A 14787-nucleotide genomic window follows, 5' to 3' on the forward strand; every position below is an offset into this window, starting at 1 on the left:
CACGCACATACACACACACACACACACATACGTGTTTAAACCAACACTATGCATAAAGTCACATGGATTGAAAGATAGCTCACATGTTCACTCAAATGTAGGGTTCTCCTTTAACCTTTCCTCTGGTACCTGCACTCTGCTTTCTAGCATGTTCTATTGCATACCAAATATACTTTTGAAGAGTAAAGGTCAGATCACAGAGAAAAATGGGAAATAACAGGAATCCAAAATTGTTCTCTTCTCATAAAAAGGCCCAGAAAAAATGACACAGCAACACAATAACAATTCAGTCAATGAGTCCAAGCCTCGCACACCTTCTGTTTACAACAAACATTCCCAAATCCATGAATCAGGTTCCTAAACTTAGGCTGACAGAAAAGGTTACTCAACTAAGATAAACAATGAGGTATTCTGATGAAGGGCCAAGAAAAGCTGTGTCCAAAGAGAGAGAGGGATAGAGAGAGAGAGAGAGAGAGAGAGGGATAGAGAGAGAGAGAGGGATAGAGAGAGAGAGAGAGAGAGAGAGAGAGAGAGAGAGAGAGGGATAGAGAGAGAGAGAGAGAGAGAAGAGGTGACATATGTGCATGTCGCGGTCATGAGAATAGCCAGTCAACAGAGCTTAGTGTACTCTATCTAGATAGTAATCCATTAAAGCTTTTCAGCAATACTCAGAACACTATATAACCACTCATGTGCTACTTATTTATTGACTAATTCGTTAATATATATGTAACCATCCATGTTTCTCTCCAAGACCCTTAAAGGCCTCACCCTTGCTTTACAGTCTTTGTCTGAAAGCCCCCGACAGAGCCCCCACCCCCTCCCCCACCCTCCCCCACCCTCCCATGCCATGAGGTACGGATCTTTAACTCCCAGAAAAGTTCCAGTCGGTTACCACACTCATGAGGCATGCAAACACTTTCCCTCTTAACCCCCACACCCTGTGTCCATGCTATAGACAGATTCTTTTTCTGAATGTCTCGTCTCCTTGTCATCAATAAAACCCTACTTCTAAAGTCCAGGAGGGGTTGGGGGGGCTTGCTTTAGGTTTCTGAAGATTCAGAGCTCAAATCTTCAGTTCTGTGTTTGCGCTTTGGGTGAGCTTTCTCTGCCTGTGTGACCCCTCCTCTGTTCCTGCCTGTTATGCTAACTGGTTCAAACTGGTTGTTGGAGCTGTTTCTCGGCAGGTTTTCCTGCATGTTTGAGCTCACTTCCCTCCAAAGGGCCTCCTTTACATACACACACACACACACACACACACACACTCACACACACGCACACACACACACGCACGTACGCATGTACATATACAGGTATGTGTTCAAGCTATGTCCTTGACCTAAATGTTGACGGACATGTTTATCGGTGGGGTCCTTACACCACATCGGTGTGGAATAGTTTACACGGCAGACGTGGGACAAAAGAGTAACAAGTACTGCTGTTCTGAAAGAAACTATATTTTAAGTTTCATATGTGTGCATGACCAAACACCTTTCCACAGAAGCCATTGTCCTGGAAAAATCAATGTCATCAGCAAACTCTATTTCGCAAAACATCTTTTTAAACTTACAATACAGCCAGGTTTCTTCAAGAGGATCATATAAAAAAGTCATTTGTTGGTGACTGTGAGAGTTTAACATGTGACAACACGTTACAATTTCTTTTTTTATGGATGTCTTCTAAATGGCTTTGCCCCTATCTGATTCACTTCATCCAGAGCCTGTGTGGTCGCACTCCCCGAGAAGCGTGCATTTGTGATATTTGAAAAGGCCCTGAGGGTTGCTATGAGGAAACTGGCTCTCTGTCGTCGTAAATGATCTTTGAAAGTAGGATGACAAGATTAATAGGCAAACGCTCAGGTTATTTACAGTATTTACATACATGTTTAGCTTATGTAACCAAATCATGTGACGCTGGCCAGCAAATCGCAGGGCTTCACACACACACGAGGCATCCGTTTTTCCTTACCATGACGAAGTACATGCAAACCCTCTTTGGCCTACATCCTCAGCCAATTCCGAGTAACCGTCAGTTCTGTGGACCAATGGGGGATTTGACTGCTCTTTAGCCGAGTCGACGACATCCAGTGAATGAATGCAAATCCCCTTTGGCTCCGTCCTCAAACTTCTTTCTAGTTCACTTGGCTGTCATTCTTGGCTCCCGTGCTTCCGTTCACACACGCTGACTCTTGCTTCACATTCCAGGCCTATATGTTTTCACCCTCTACCTCTCAGATATCTCTGTACACCTGTCCCTCCATCAACAGGCTGAGATCAAAATAGATTCGGGGGTCTCACACATTCAGAGTTTGAGGGAGGGACCTGGGATGTCATTCGAGCGTGAAAAATTGTCAACAACACAACTGGATAAACATCCCACAGCTCAAACACTGAAATTTGGCTTTGCTGTTTCGCTTTTTTAGACATAAACACTTTAACAACAACACAATGAGAGATTACATACTCTGTATCATCATAACTAAGTATATATCCATTGTGCTGCAGTAGACAGGGGAAACCCGATTCCAATGGTTTACGGCAATTCAGAAAAAGCCAGCCAAATAGCACGAACGATTAAATCGGATCTCATTGTTGGCCTTGGCTACATGACAAAGCTGCGGTGTCTTTTAAAACTGAAATACGTTCACGTGTGCTAAATCATTTCTCATTACTGGGTCGATAATGTGTTGTCTTTTAAGATCTGCCACACGCAGTAAGTGGGACATTTAATGGCCCAAGGCTTTGACATTGCAAATGTATCATTATCAAACATCGACTACACGTTTAACACAAACTGGGAGAACGCAGAATATGACTGCAGAGAGTGGGGATGAGTAATGTATTTTGGGCTTTAATCACCATCTCAAAAAGTCAACACTTCAGTGCTTTATTTACTCACCTCTGTTCTGCTCTCGTCTTACACCTCTGTAGTCATCTCCACATGCTTCACTCCTGTCCTGTTCAGTACCACCAAAGGTCCAAAAACCTCAAATAACCATTAACCCCCTCCCCCCCGGTTTCAGATCCAGTCTAGCTCTCAGACCTGCCATACAAACTGGATTCAGCTACATGAGGGTTTAATTAACGGTTAACATACTGAATCAAGTCTATTGTTCTTAGGCTAGCATAAAAATGTTCCGTTACGGACCCATGGGGCACTTCTCTAAATCGATTGGTTCCGGCATATTCCCCATAGTTCATCCTGTCCTCTGAATTTGGGTTCTAGCTCCACTGGAGCACTCGTGATTTCTCTCATCGACTTTTTGGTTTCAAGGCCCGGTCCATTGAACTGAAATCGAGCAAGCTAGCAAGAACTGAAGAATACAGTATGCAAAACCTGTAAATAGAAGACGAGACCTTCATTTTGGTTGACACAGTATGGATCATTGTCATTTTCTATGCAGAGTGTATTAAGAGACGCTCGTGTTCAAACCATTGTTCAGTATAATTTGCCTACAGAAGCTTTTAGTCCTGACTCATTTTGTTATAGTTTTGCCCCAGGAGAGGAGCCGCAGGCTTGGGTGTGGTTTATTTCTACATTAATCAGCATCAGGGAGTCACAACAGTTATGTGAACCAAGCCTAATGTCATGCGAGAGTTTTGTGAACAATTAGAACCAGTTTCTCCTCTCTTGATCATTGGACTCCAGGGTATGTGAGCGCTGAGGCCAAAACGAAGACAATGACACACCGTGCCGTGTGGAGAAAATAGGAACTGCTCTTTGTAAACTGCTCTGACTTTAACCACAAACCACACCCGATAAGGAAAGTCAATATGGTCATTTGGAAGATCTTGGATTTGTAGACAGTATGAGCATCGTTTATGTCAAAAATATGTTAATATGTAGCTGTGGGATTTGTGTGTGTGTGTGTGTGTGTGTGTGTGTGTGTGTGTATGTGTGTGTGTGAAGTTGAAATCTCGAGTTCCGTGTGAGCAAACAGAACTAAAACTTTGTGACATGCAAATCGAGTTTACACTCCACATGTTGCAGAACAAGTAAAACCAATGTGATGATTAGTTTTGGTGGTGCTGGACCAAAAAAGAGAAAGAGAGAGAGACATTTTTAATGGTGTATATTGATGTGGTGTATCTTTTTGTGTGTAAGTGCACGAGCGAGTAAACGTATGGATGTCTATGTACTGGAGAGAGAAAGAGAGAGAAGTTGTTCAGTGACATTGTTGCAGAGCTGTTGGTAGGAGAATGCTGTGCATCTGTTTTGAATAGGCCGCAAGTATTTCTCTCGGACAAAATGAATATTTTCTGCAGCTTCAAACCATAATGATAAGACTCGGTTTGTGGCCTTAACTGTGCTCGATCAAGTGACGCTTTCCTCCAAAGATTATTATTTTCACAACCTCCCATGTTCATGCACTACCCTTTCCTAAAACAGCAACACCTCCCCCCCCCCCCCCCCAACCAAGGGAGGGCTGCATGCCAACAAACCGCCTCTGTGGTTCGCTTTTCGCAGTGCAGAGAGTGAAACACAGAAAACCCATAATGAGTACCTTGTTGAAGTCAGTCAAAAATACTAGTGACAAAACTCGATCTTATATTGGTTATACAATATATGTCAACCACAAGGGCGTTTCAGTGATTAGCGTCAGATAAAATGTACGGATTCTGCCAGCCCCTGTCTGCTGTGTGCATTGTGACATGTTGGAAATAGGGTAAAATAACTTTTAAAAGGTCTGGATAGTTTCAGGTTGTCTACTGGTTTCAGTGCTTACGTGTCTTAGAGACACTAAAGAAGTAACTAAGCTGTGACCTAATTCAGACTCTTGAGTCTTGCTGAGTCAGATGTAGAGAGATGTACATGTAGCAGATGCAGAGTCATAGAAAAACTAAATCACTTTGATGAGAAATAGCAGATAACCTGATAAGGGGACATGTTTGTGTTTTATCTCTGCATGTTGACATAGACTGGCGCTTATATGGTCATTTGTCTTTTTATGTGGGCTAACAGAGTAACACAGGGTCTCTCTATATGGCTGAAAAGAGTAATGTAGAGTCTTTTTATATGGGCTAATAGACTAATAAGGTCTGTCAGAGCACAGACCTTTTCAAAAAATTGTATTTTGGGATCAGACATGTAACGAGGAACTTGGCACGAGGAAGAGTAAAACAAAGAAATGGTTAAAAAAAAGAAAAAAAAAGAAAAACCTTTACAGATTATAAATAAAGCAGAGCAGAGTCAGCAACCTTTGAATCCAATGATAAGCAGCTTTCAGACAATCCTAGTGAAAAAAGAGATAGAGATAGAGATAAAGAGAGAGAGCGAGAGAGAGAGAGAGAGAGAGAGAGAGAGAGAGGGCGAGAGAGAGTGAGGGAGAGACAAAAAGAGAGAGAGTGAGACACAGAGAGAGAGAGAGAGAGAGAGAGAGAGTGAGACAGAGAGACAGAGTGAGACAGAGACAGAGAGAGAGAGAGAGAGAGAGAGAGAGAGAGAGAGTGAGACAGAGAGAGAGAGAGAGAGAGAGCGAGAGAGAGAGTGTGTACACAGATGCAAGATTAGAGATGGGGGGGGGGGGGCATGGTGCCCTAATTCAGAGAGCAGGGTGACTAGGCTGCTGAGAGAACGGGACAGTGACTGCAGTGGAGGGTGGACCTCCAGGGAAACAGCGGGGTTCAGTGTGTTCCAGACTCCGCCTCAGACTCCAGTCACAACACTGATGCCCATGGGCACTCACGCTTGTCTCATCACCTGACACGCAACAGACTGGCACGTGGGCATCGCAGCCGACCCCCCACCCCTACCCCCCACCCCTACCCTGATCTCCCACTGTCAAAAAGAGGTTTTGTTTTGTGTGTGTGTGTGTGTGTGTGTGAGAGAGAGAGAGAGAGAGAGCACACAGATGCTAGATTAGAAATGAGGGGAACATGGTGTCCTAATTCAGTGGAAGAGACAGTGGAATAGTATAAACATATATACATATAGTCAGAAGCTATTACTATGCTTTACCTACAGTTGTTTATAATAAGTACCCTATTTTTATAATAATGTATAATATATAATTTTTTTTTAAATTGTGTTCATCAGTGTGTAAAGATGGGAAACATCACACAAAGATAAGACAGATTTCCCAAGGTCTCAGATTAAAATCCATTTATTGTGTATTGTGCACGTGTAGCAGCCAACACAACGAAATGTCAGAGGAGGATTTGAATACAGGAGGGTTGAAGCGCCTTCTCCGTCAGGTTCCACAGGCCAGCGGCAGCATTCATACTGAGGCACACGGCTGGAGGCGACTGCACGCACACATAGCATATCACACAGGCATGACTGGCAAAAACAGTGAGGCTGCCACATGAGCTATTTACAGCCACTCTATGGGTTCACATGGGAAACCCTTATGGGTTTTTTTTTTTTTCACAGTGTTATCGGTACATATCCTTCATAAAAATGTCCTCATTTCACATCCTAGTCTTATTGCATTGCATATACCAGAAGTCAGGCAAAGCAGAACTTTTAAAAACAAACTATACTGCAAACTCTGGTATACTATATATATATATATATATTTTTTTTTTTTTTTTTACAGTTATGCACAATTTACAGGGATGACAGCAGTCATATGGACGTTTTACATTAAAGAGTTGGAACTGTCCTTCAGTGTGCTCTTTGCTTGTTCATTAAATTCCCTTTTAAAGATTTCCGAGCTCTGTTCTCTCTTGAGTTATCGTCCAGGGAGAAGTAGTCTTTTAGTCCATTTTGCCTCCCTAAAACCGAAATGTCGCGACACCAGACTGCAGTTACAGCATTTCATTAGAATGATTTTGCTTGAAAAACCTTGTTAGGTATTCTATATGTATAGGTAGACCACTGGAAAATCAACACCGTTTACTCAAAAGAGTTGCTGGATAACGAAGGCCTCTGCTTTTATCACGATGTGCTATTTGTTCTATATACCTCCCTTACCATTAAAACAGATTTACGGATTTTTTTTCCCCTAAAATATCAGCTGCAGCTATTCCCTTTGCTCACGTGATCCCCCAAACCTTCGTCTCTATGGCTCACAATTGGGCCAACTCCGTGACGCATCACTGGGCAGCCAATGGGAGGCGGGCGCTCAGGTTCACGTTCTGAGTCTGCATTTCAGAAACACCCGAGCGGTGGAGGTTTTTTTTTTTGGGACAGAATTGCCCAGTGATGTGAACAGTGGAGAGAGAGATAGAGAGAAAAGGGGGGAGGGGGTTTGGGTGACGTGCAGATCAGCACATGTCGCCCAACGAGGTCGCAGCCTGTCACAGGGCATCACATCTGCCTTGAGCGAACAGGCGCTTTCCCAGCGTCCTAAAACCCCACACGGATTACGCCATCGTCTGCACCTCCGTCTCTATTGCACACAACAAACGTGCAAGGATGCACTGCTCCATTTGGCCTCCTCTGAAGCTGCTGTGATACTCAAAAAAAGAGTTACAATTACCTCCGGATCAAGCAGTCCAACATGCCAAAGACCACACAGTAATTGCTTAAATAAAAAAAAAATGTCTAAATCACTGTCTGCTCAACTCATCTCGATCATTTTGTCTCGCCTTCTTCATCAGCCACATAATGATTAATTATTGGCAATACCTTGACTTTAATGATCAGATTAACATGAATTTTTGATTGATTATGGACCAAACTTCAACTAACTGTCTTTTTGACTTCCATCCAAACCTACATTGACCGACTCTAGCAAAACCATCATCTCACAAGCAAGCAGTCATGTGTGCAAGCAAGCAAGCAAGCAAGCAAATATCCTTGAAACTTTAGACAACACGTTTCCCTAACACACTGTTAGAAGCTCAACATCTGACTTGGGTTCATTTTCGAGACACGTGCACGTGAGTTTACGGTAAAATCTGAGGGGGGGGCTTGGGGTGAGAGGGCAGGTTCTAGAATCTCAGTCTGTAAAGAGCAACATATCCATAAAAACAATAAAGAACCACATAAAGGTTCCCAAAGCCAAACTCCACCTCGCCATTGCTCCTATCAGATGTTCAAACAGTTGTTACCCTTCTGGTTCCACCCAGTCCTGACTACTCCAACCGTAGGAGTCAACCACCAGATAACAAGTTACACAGATAACATGTGACTGGCAAAAAAAAAAAAGGCTAGATATACAGTAAGAGCAGAACTTCTCCCAACCCGGCCAAATGCGAATGCCCTAGTAAGAAGATAACTGCTTGCCAACCATCTTTGAAAAATCGTCTCTTGTTTTTCTCAACCCCATTCAAAAATGGAAAGAGATTTTCTCAATCGACATCAGCCCTTTCGAGTTATTTTAGCTTCTTCTTGGGGAAGTTGTGGAATTATGAAACTTTGTTCGGCGGTGGCGTGTGTCGACAGGCTGGCGAATAAGACACCTTGAGCTAAACGTGCCAGCTGCTGTTGGCGACCGTGACCACTTCCTGTTCTTCTCCAAAAAGAGAACACCTTCCTGCGGACAGACGGCAGTCTGTCAAACAGGAAGTGGTTTCACAGAACCTAGATCTCATGCCAGCGCCTCTCAAACACCTCTCAGTGGTACAGTTGCAAAATATTACACAGAGTATTATAGAGAGAGATCCTTAAACCTTTTACAGGACAAATACAGAGTATGAGCTTTTTTTTTTTTCCTTCAGTTCAACACTTTCTTTTTAGCTTTCAATCTGCAGGTAACTGTCCAAAATCTTAATTCTTGTTCAAAAATGTTCACAGCTTTATTTCACCATTAAATTATAAAATAGAGACATACATTCATTGTTATCATTCCTAAAAAAGTCTTTAGTGACAGTAATAGGATTTCGCTTTAAAATTAAAAGCTCCACGCTCATGCAGTTGAGTAGTTAGACAGATTGATCACTTATTAGATTTTGCAAAGGTATAAATTTGCTATATCTGCAGATCTAGATTTTGACAGATCAGCACAAGAACATTGTTATGAGAACAAAAAACAAAGTGAGAGGAAAAGAAAAAAAAAAACTAAGCAAAAAAAGTGATTATAAAGTCCCTTTCAAATCTAATTTAGTTCATAAAGCTTAACTTTCCTAGACATGTGAAGTTTAAACAGTACTGAATATTTCCTCAAAAAGTGTTTAACACCAAACAGAAACCTAACAGTTAGAGAATGGGTGGGTGACCAGGTTTGTGTATCTGCTCCTCCCTTAGGAGTTCCTAGGGCTCTGTAAGGCCTCTCAAAAATTTACACAAGGTTGGGGGGTGGGTGGTTGGGGGTTGTAACACTGAAGCTTCTTCTTCCATCATTTTGACAGTAGGCCTTCTGTTAATGGTTGCTAGAGACATTTCCAGATCAGAGATCCTTTCCCTTTATAAAGGCATTACAGCTCAAAGTAAGTTTACTCTTCTTGATTGCCTCAGTTTAAAATACTGGCAGAATATTGGAGGCATTTCCCCTTAAACTTTGAGCAGTATTGACGGAGTCTCTCAGGCATGTACCATGGCAACCATCAACCCTCAGGCCACACCTAACCATGAGCTGCTGGGTGCCTTTTTTATCTCAAAACTAGTTCACATAGACCAAATGCCTTAATGGCAATCCCCCCTCCCTCCCCTTCCAGACCCCACAGAGAGATTAACTAAGGTAGGAGGACCCAGAACAGCAGCCCTGAACTCTCATCTCATGGTGAGTGATCCCAGGAAATCCAGTGTCTGATGAGAACTTGCGGCGGTGTAGTGTGGAAGGCTCTGGACAAGCTCATCTTGATCTCGCTCCATCTCCGATTTGGCTTTTTCTCTCTCTCTCTCTCTTTCTCCGGGATTCAAACAGACCGGAGCAAAGAGGGGGTCTCTTCAAGGGGCAGGCTCACGATGGACCTTCTCAGTCATCTGCCGAGCACTGTAGTAGGACAGGCTCAGGCCCATGATGGCCAGCATCATGGCAATTTGGTTTATGGCTCGATCCTGGTGCTGTGTCTGCACCTCTCCAGCTACCTGTCTCTGGAAGATAAACAACAAAAAAAGAAGGGGGACAGAGTCAGTCTTTTATATCTACATCTATGGCTGCTCCACTCCGGATCCGTATTATGAACAACATTATTTGATTTTATTGAACTATGTCCATTTTTTGTCAGTAGGTCTGGACAAGAACATCTGCCAAGTAACCGAATGGAGATGACGTGACAAAAAAAATAGTTTATAAACACAGGGGGGACTTCGCTTGTGGTCTAGCGTGATCTAAAACTTTTTCACTTCCTTCCAGGGTACACTGTTTTGGCATTCACTCAAGTCTCTGCGGTTAGAGCACAGTTATTAAACATTCAGAGAGGGGGAAAAAATAGATTTAGGAGGGAGGGTAGTGCTGATGATGATCACTCAGGAAATGTTTTAGAGAGAGTGACCATAATGCAGAAAGAGGACTGTATTTTCAGGATAGAACTAAAAAGATCTTTGGCCCTTGGTTTTGCCTTGGTCAAGACTGAGTCTGGGTCTCTTATTTACAACTGTGACGTATGATACAAAACTCTAATCAGGATGATGAAAGGTGAGAACAGTGGAACGTATGAAGAGAATATATCTACTGCACTGGCATCATTTGTAATTGGATTAGTGGCTTTGGGGGTTTTGTTGAACGCTGACAGCTTAGGGTCTTTGGAAAGGCCCTAAAAATCCTGCCCAATTGCAGTTAAATGAAACCATGCCCCACCCAGATACAGGGCAAATGGAAACCGGGCAAGCGAAAAATGAACACTGTGCGCACTACCAATGTAAGGATATGAGTTTTACAAGCCTTTTGCAAGCAGTATTGAAACAATCATGTCTAGTAAATAAAGAACAGAAGGGAATAGTATGTAGATAAACATATTAAAGATCAATAACATTAAAACATCAGTCATTCTCAGCCACTCTAGGCATTAGTTACTGAGGGCATTTCATGGTTATTAAATCAATCTAATTAGAACAATGTGTTTGGGAAAGTTGCTGGTCAACTCAAAACCCTTAAATCATTACAGCTAAAACAATATTCTGGTAACTCAAAACAGCCTCAACTGAAATGCAGTCCAATGAAATCCTTAGGGCCAGTAATGCCCCTTCCATCTGGAGATAACGTCAAGCCTCAATGCGTCAAGTGAAATAAATAAATTCCACAGATGGATTCTGGGGATTAGAGGGTTAATAACACTTAGACTCCCACAGTCTCATCTCAGCCAAGCTCATTCATTTTCAAACTGCTCTTCGCCTCAAACATTTCAGGAGTACAGTTGCTGTTGCTCTGTCAACTAATGCATTTTTTTCAAACGCTTGTTACATTCTGCCTCATGCGAATCACAACCATCCCAGGACAGGACAAGGCTATATCCCAACTGGCATTTCCTATGTCAACACAGACTTTACTAAGCCCATCATGGCCATTGTTTTGATTCCCCCAGTAAGCCAGCACAGGACCCAGTGTCGGGACAAACTGGAATGCCACAAAGTACTAGGCTTCAGTTTTGGGTGGGAGCTACGACAGTATGAGTTAACCGATTTCACGCACGTTTAAACACTCGCCAGACTGCAGACACCTAAAAGCTAAAATGAGAATATCAAACCGCTGATTCACAATTTTGATACATCTTTAACTCGCATCGGCATAAAGGCAAAAGTTGCACACTGACATTAGAACGTCTAAGACAGTTGGATGCAAAGAATCAAATCTGTAACATATTAGGAACAAAAGAAACATGGACTTTGACAGTATCATAACTCTCTGAAAAAGATGCACATACCTGCAAGAGACGGAAGTATCCAGGGGTCAGCCTGCCTAGTCTGATGATCATTTTTCAGATTAAAATATGGACGTTTGGGTGTGCCTCCTAAGAGGAATGGCCTGCCAATGCAGCACCTTGACCTACAGAGAAGAGAAGAGAAGAGAAGAGAAGAGGAGTGTTTAGGAGCAATCACCAACCATGGAGCCATTAGTCCAATTTAAAAAAAAAAAAGCACTCAACAAATTATACCCTAGCACACAGGCATGTTTGGCTATTCGAGATTCGCTGAACCAGGAGGAGTACTTCTACCTCCATTCAAGTAGAAAATGCAAACACTGATCATTTCAGCAAAAGGTGAACAAGGACAACGGTGAGCGCACGCCAGTGACAATTACCGGGAGCCACCGTCTCCACGTCTGATGCAGAGGAAATCTCAAAAGAGGAAGAAAACTCTTTGCTATGAAATAAAACCGGCAGATGTAAGAGGAATGGAACATGTCTAGCCTGAAGTCATAGCATAAAACAAAGCCCATATCCAGTCACTCACAATACACCACATCCCCCTACAGAGAGAGAGAGAGAGAGAGAGACTGGACACGAGGATTGCGTGCCAACCCAAAAAATTCTCATCTGGTCTTGGGTTAGATTCGACCTACTTGGCGTTAGTGCTCGGAGCCATACTCTTGCTATGCGTTCCTTATTAAACAGGCTTGTTTGAACTCACGTTGATGCCTCCACCAAAATTGCTCAAAAAAACAAACAACATTTGGGGATCAATTGAGCTTCAGAGGATTGCAATGCTCATCGAGCAAATCACCATGTGCATTGTTATGGCTTGTTTGGGGACTAAAATGATTGCTGGAAATCCTTCTCAATAACAGGTATTCTTCAAGATAGCAAACTAGTCACCATGACAGACACAACATCTGATCTAGACAATGGAAAGAGCCATAAGCTCTGGAAAACAGGTAGAGGATAGGGCAGATGACACCAAAGAACACTAAAGAATCACAGACAGTTTGTGTTGACTCTGTTCTTCCACTTCAACACAACTCTACTCATATCTGAACCAGTGCCTATCGACTCAGGAAAGGTAAAGGGTGTGAAGGGGAAGGTAGACACAACTGGGAGACACCTGCAAACCTGGTTACCCCTATAATCTTTGCTCGGGTCTAAGTGAGGTTCAGTCCAGTGAGAAAGAGAGACTACAATCCGTTCTTACTGAGGTAGCTCCAAGGCAAAAAGAAAAAGAAAAAAGCTGTCCAAAACATCTGGAAAGTATCAGTGATATCAGATCCTCACCTTTTTAAAAAGCTCTTCCTGGTAGCCAGAACGTATGCACTAAAAACTAGACTCTGTCAGCAAACTAAATGCACTCAGAGTTTTGGAACCCCAGTGAGTGTTTCGAGTCTTGTGTAACTGAGGAAGCTTCCTTTTGCGCTCCGCCCCCCTTTATAAAACCGGATTTCACCCAACCAGATTGGTGGACTCTCTCTCTCTCTCTCTCTGTACCACATGAACGCAGCTGTCAAAATGCATCACGCTCATGGTGACTTGCACTCACACACGCCCATTTCGCCACACACCAAAACATTACAAAAAAAAAAAAAAAAGAAATAAAGAAATAAAGAGTTTTGTTGTCGGATACAATTTGTTCAAATGATCACACATGGGAGGTGGAGGAATGAGGAATCCAAGAAATTGTCCATAAAACTGGGTCCGCGTAAAGAAACCAGAGTTAACGTCTAAATCTTTGCAACACTTCTGACCAAATAGCAATCCAGTTATAAATTGTCAGCAGGGGAGGCAAGACCATACTGAATTCCTTGTTAACAATGGTTTTAGCGAGTCACATTCTCACACAGGTGTAGAGTCAATTCGTGGCTGAGCAGTTTGCTCTTCATAGCAATGCACAGCCTGCTTTGTTGTTATGTAAGATACTTCCATTTCAGTGGTCTAATAGTTACAGTTGGCATCTCTGCTGATCTGCAGTAGAATGATGTAATAAAGGTCACATCATCCAATGTAACATGCTTAAGTAAGATCTTCTATTATCTTGCCTGTCAGTGGATGAAAAAAAAAAAAAAAAAAATTCAGATGTGCTTTCTTGGTGTTGGAAAAAGATGGGAAATTCATCAGAATTGATCAAGTACTACATTTAAGGAAAAAAAAAACAGCTTCAGTAGAAGATGTGGCATACTGAATGTCAGTGGAACCATTTGTGGACGATGTCGTGCTCAAGTCTTTGCCATATCACTGAGGACACTTGCAATGAAGCCATCCAGGCTGTTTGTCTGTAGTCACTCCAGATAATCATATTAAAGTAACTTGGGTAGTGTCTTGAGCTGTAGTACTGAGGGACTACTAAGCAAATCAGAACTTCCACTGATTGCCTTTCAGTGCTATTTGTTGTCCTCAAACTATAGTCAGACTGTAATACTTAGGAGATCACAGAAGTTCTGGTGTTATATGAATGTTGGTCATATAGATGTGATCAACATCCTGGTCTGTTCTAATGACTTAAGGGGAGAACAGAAATCCATACATTGAAAGACACCAAGTATTAGCAGAACATTCCAGTTATCTAAACTGAGTCCAATGTGACTGTATGTCCATGTGAAAGGCCTGAAATATTTCAATAAAAAACAGTCCGTTTACCTTGGGACGGCCTGTCAAGGTGAGTCAAACACAAATCATCTGATCCACACTTGCAGATTTTGTGGGTGTTTTCACATTGGTTCTGCTTGAGTTCAGATTCGTCAACCTCAGGGTTTCCTTTAGGCTGGCCTTGCTGACACATGAACTAAAAATGCATTTGGCATTTTAGAAGTCAAGCATTTCTTCAATGGCTAAATGGGAACCAGTTTGCGGTTTCTTTGTTTAGTGTAAAGTTCAAATATACACAGGTATGTATGAGTAAGGAGGCAGAGAAAGAAACGCCTTTTAAACTGATTTCAGAGATATTCAAAATGAAAATAAAATATTTTAATGTAATAATATTCACCATCATTATAAATCTAAACCCCGTCATCTTTTGGTATTTCATTTCAACAGCCTTGATAACTCTCATAACACTTTGCTGCCCATATTACAAATACAGCCCTAACTATATGCT

This window comes from Chanos chanos, chromosome 8 (genome assembly GCF_902362185.1).
Source record: "Chanos chanos chromosome 8, fChaCha1.1, whole genome shotgun sequence".
Taxonomy (NCBI): Eukaryota; Metazoa; Chordata; class Actinopteri; order Gonorynchiformes; family Chanidae; genus Chanos; species Chanos chanos.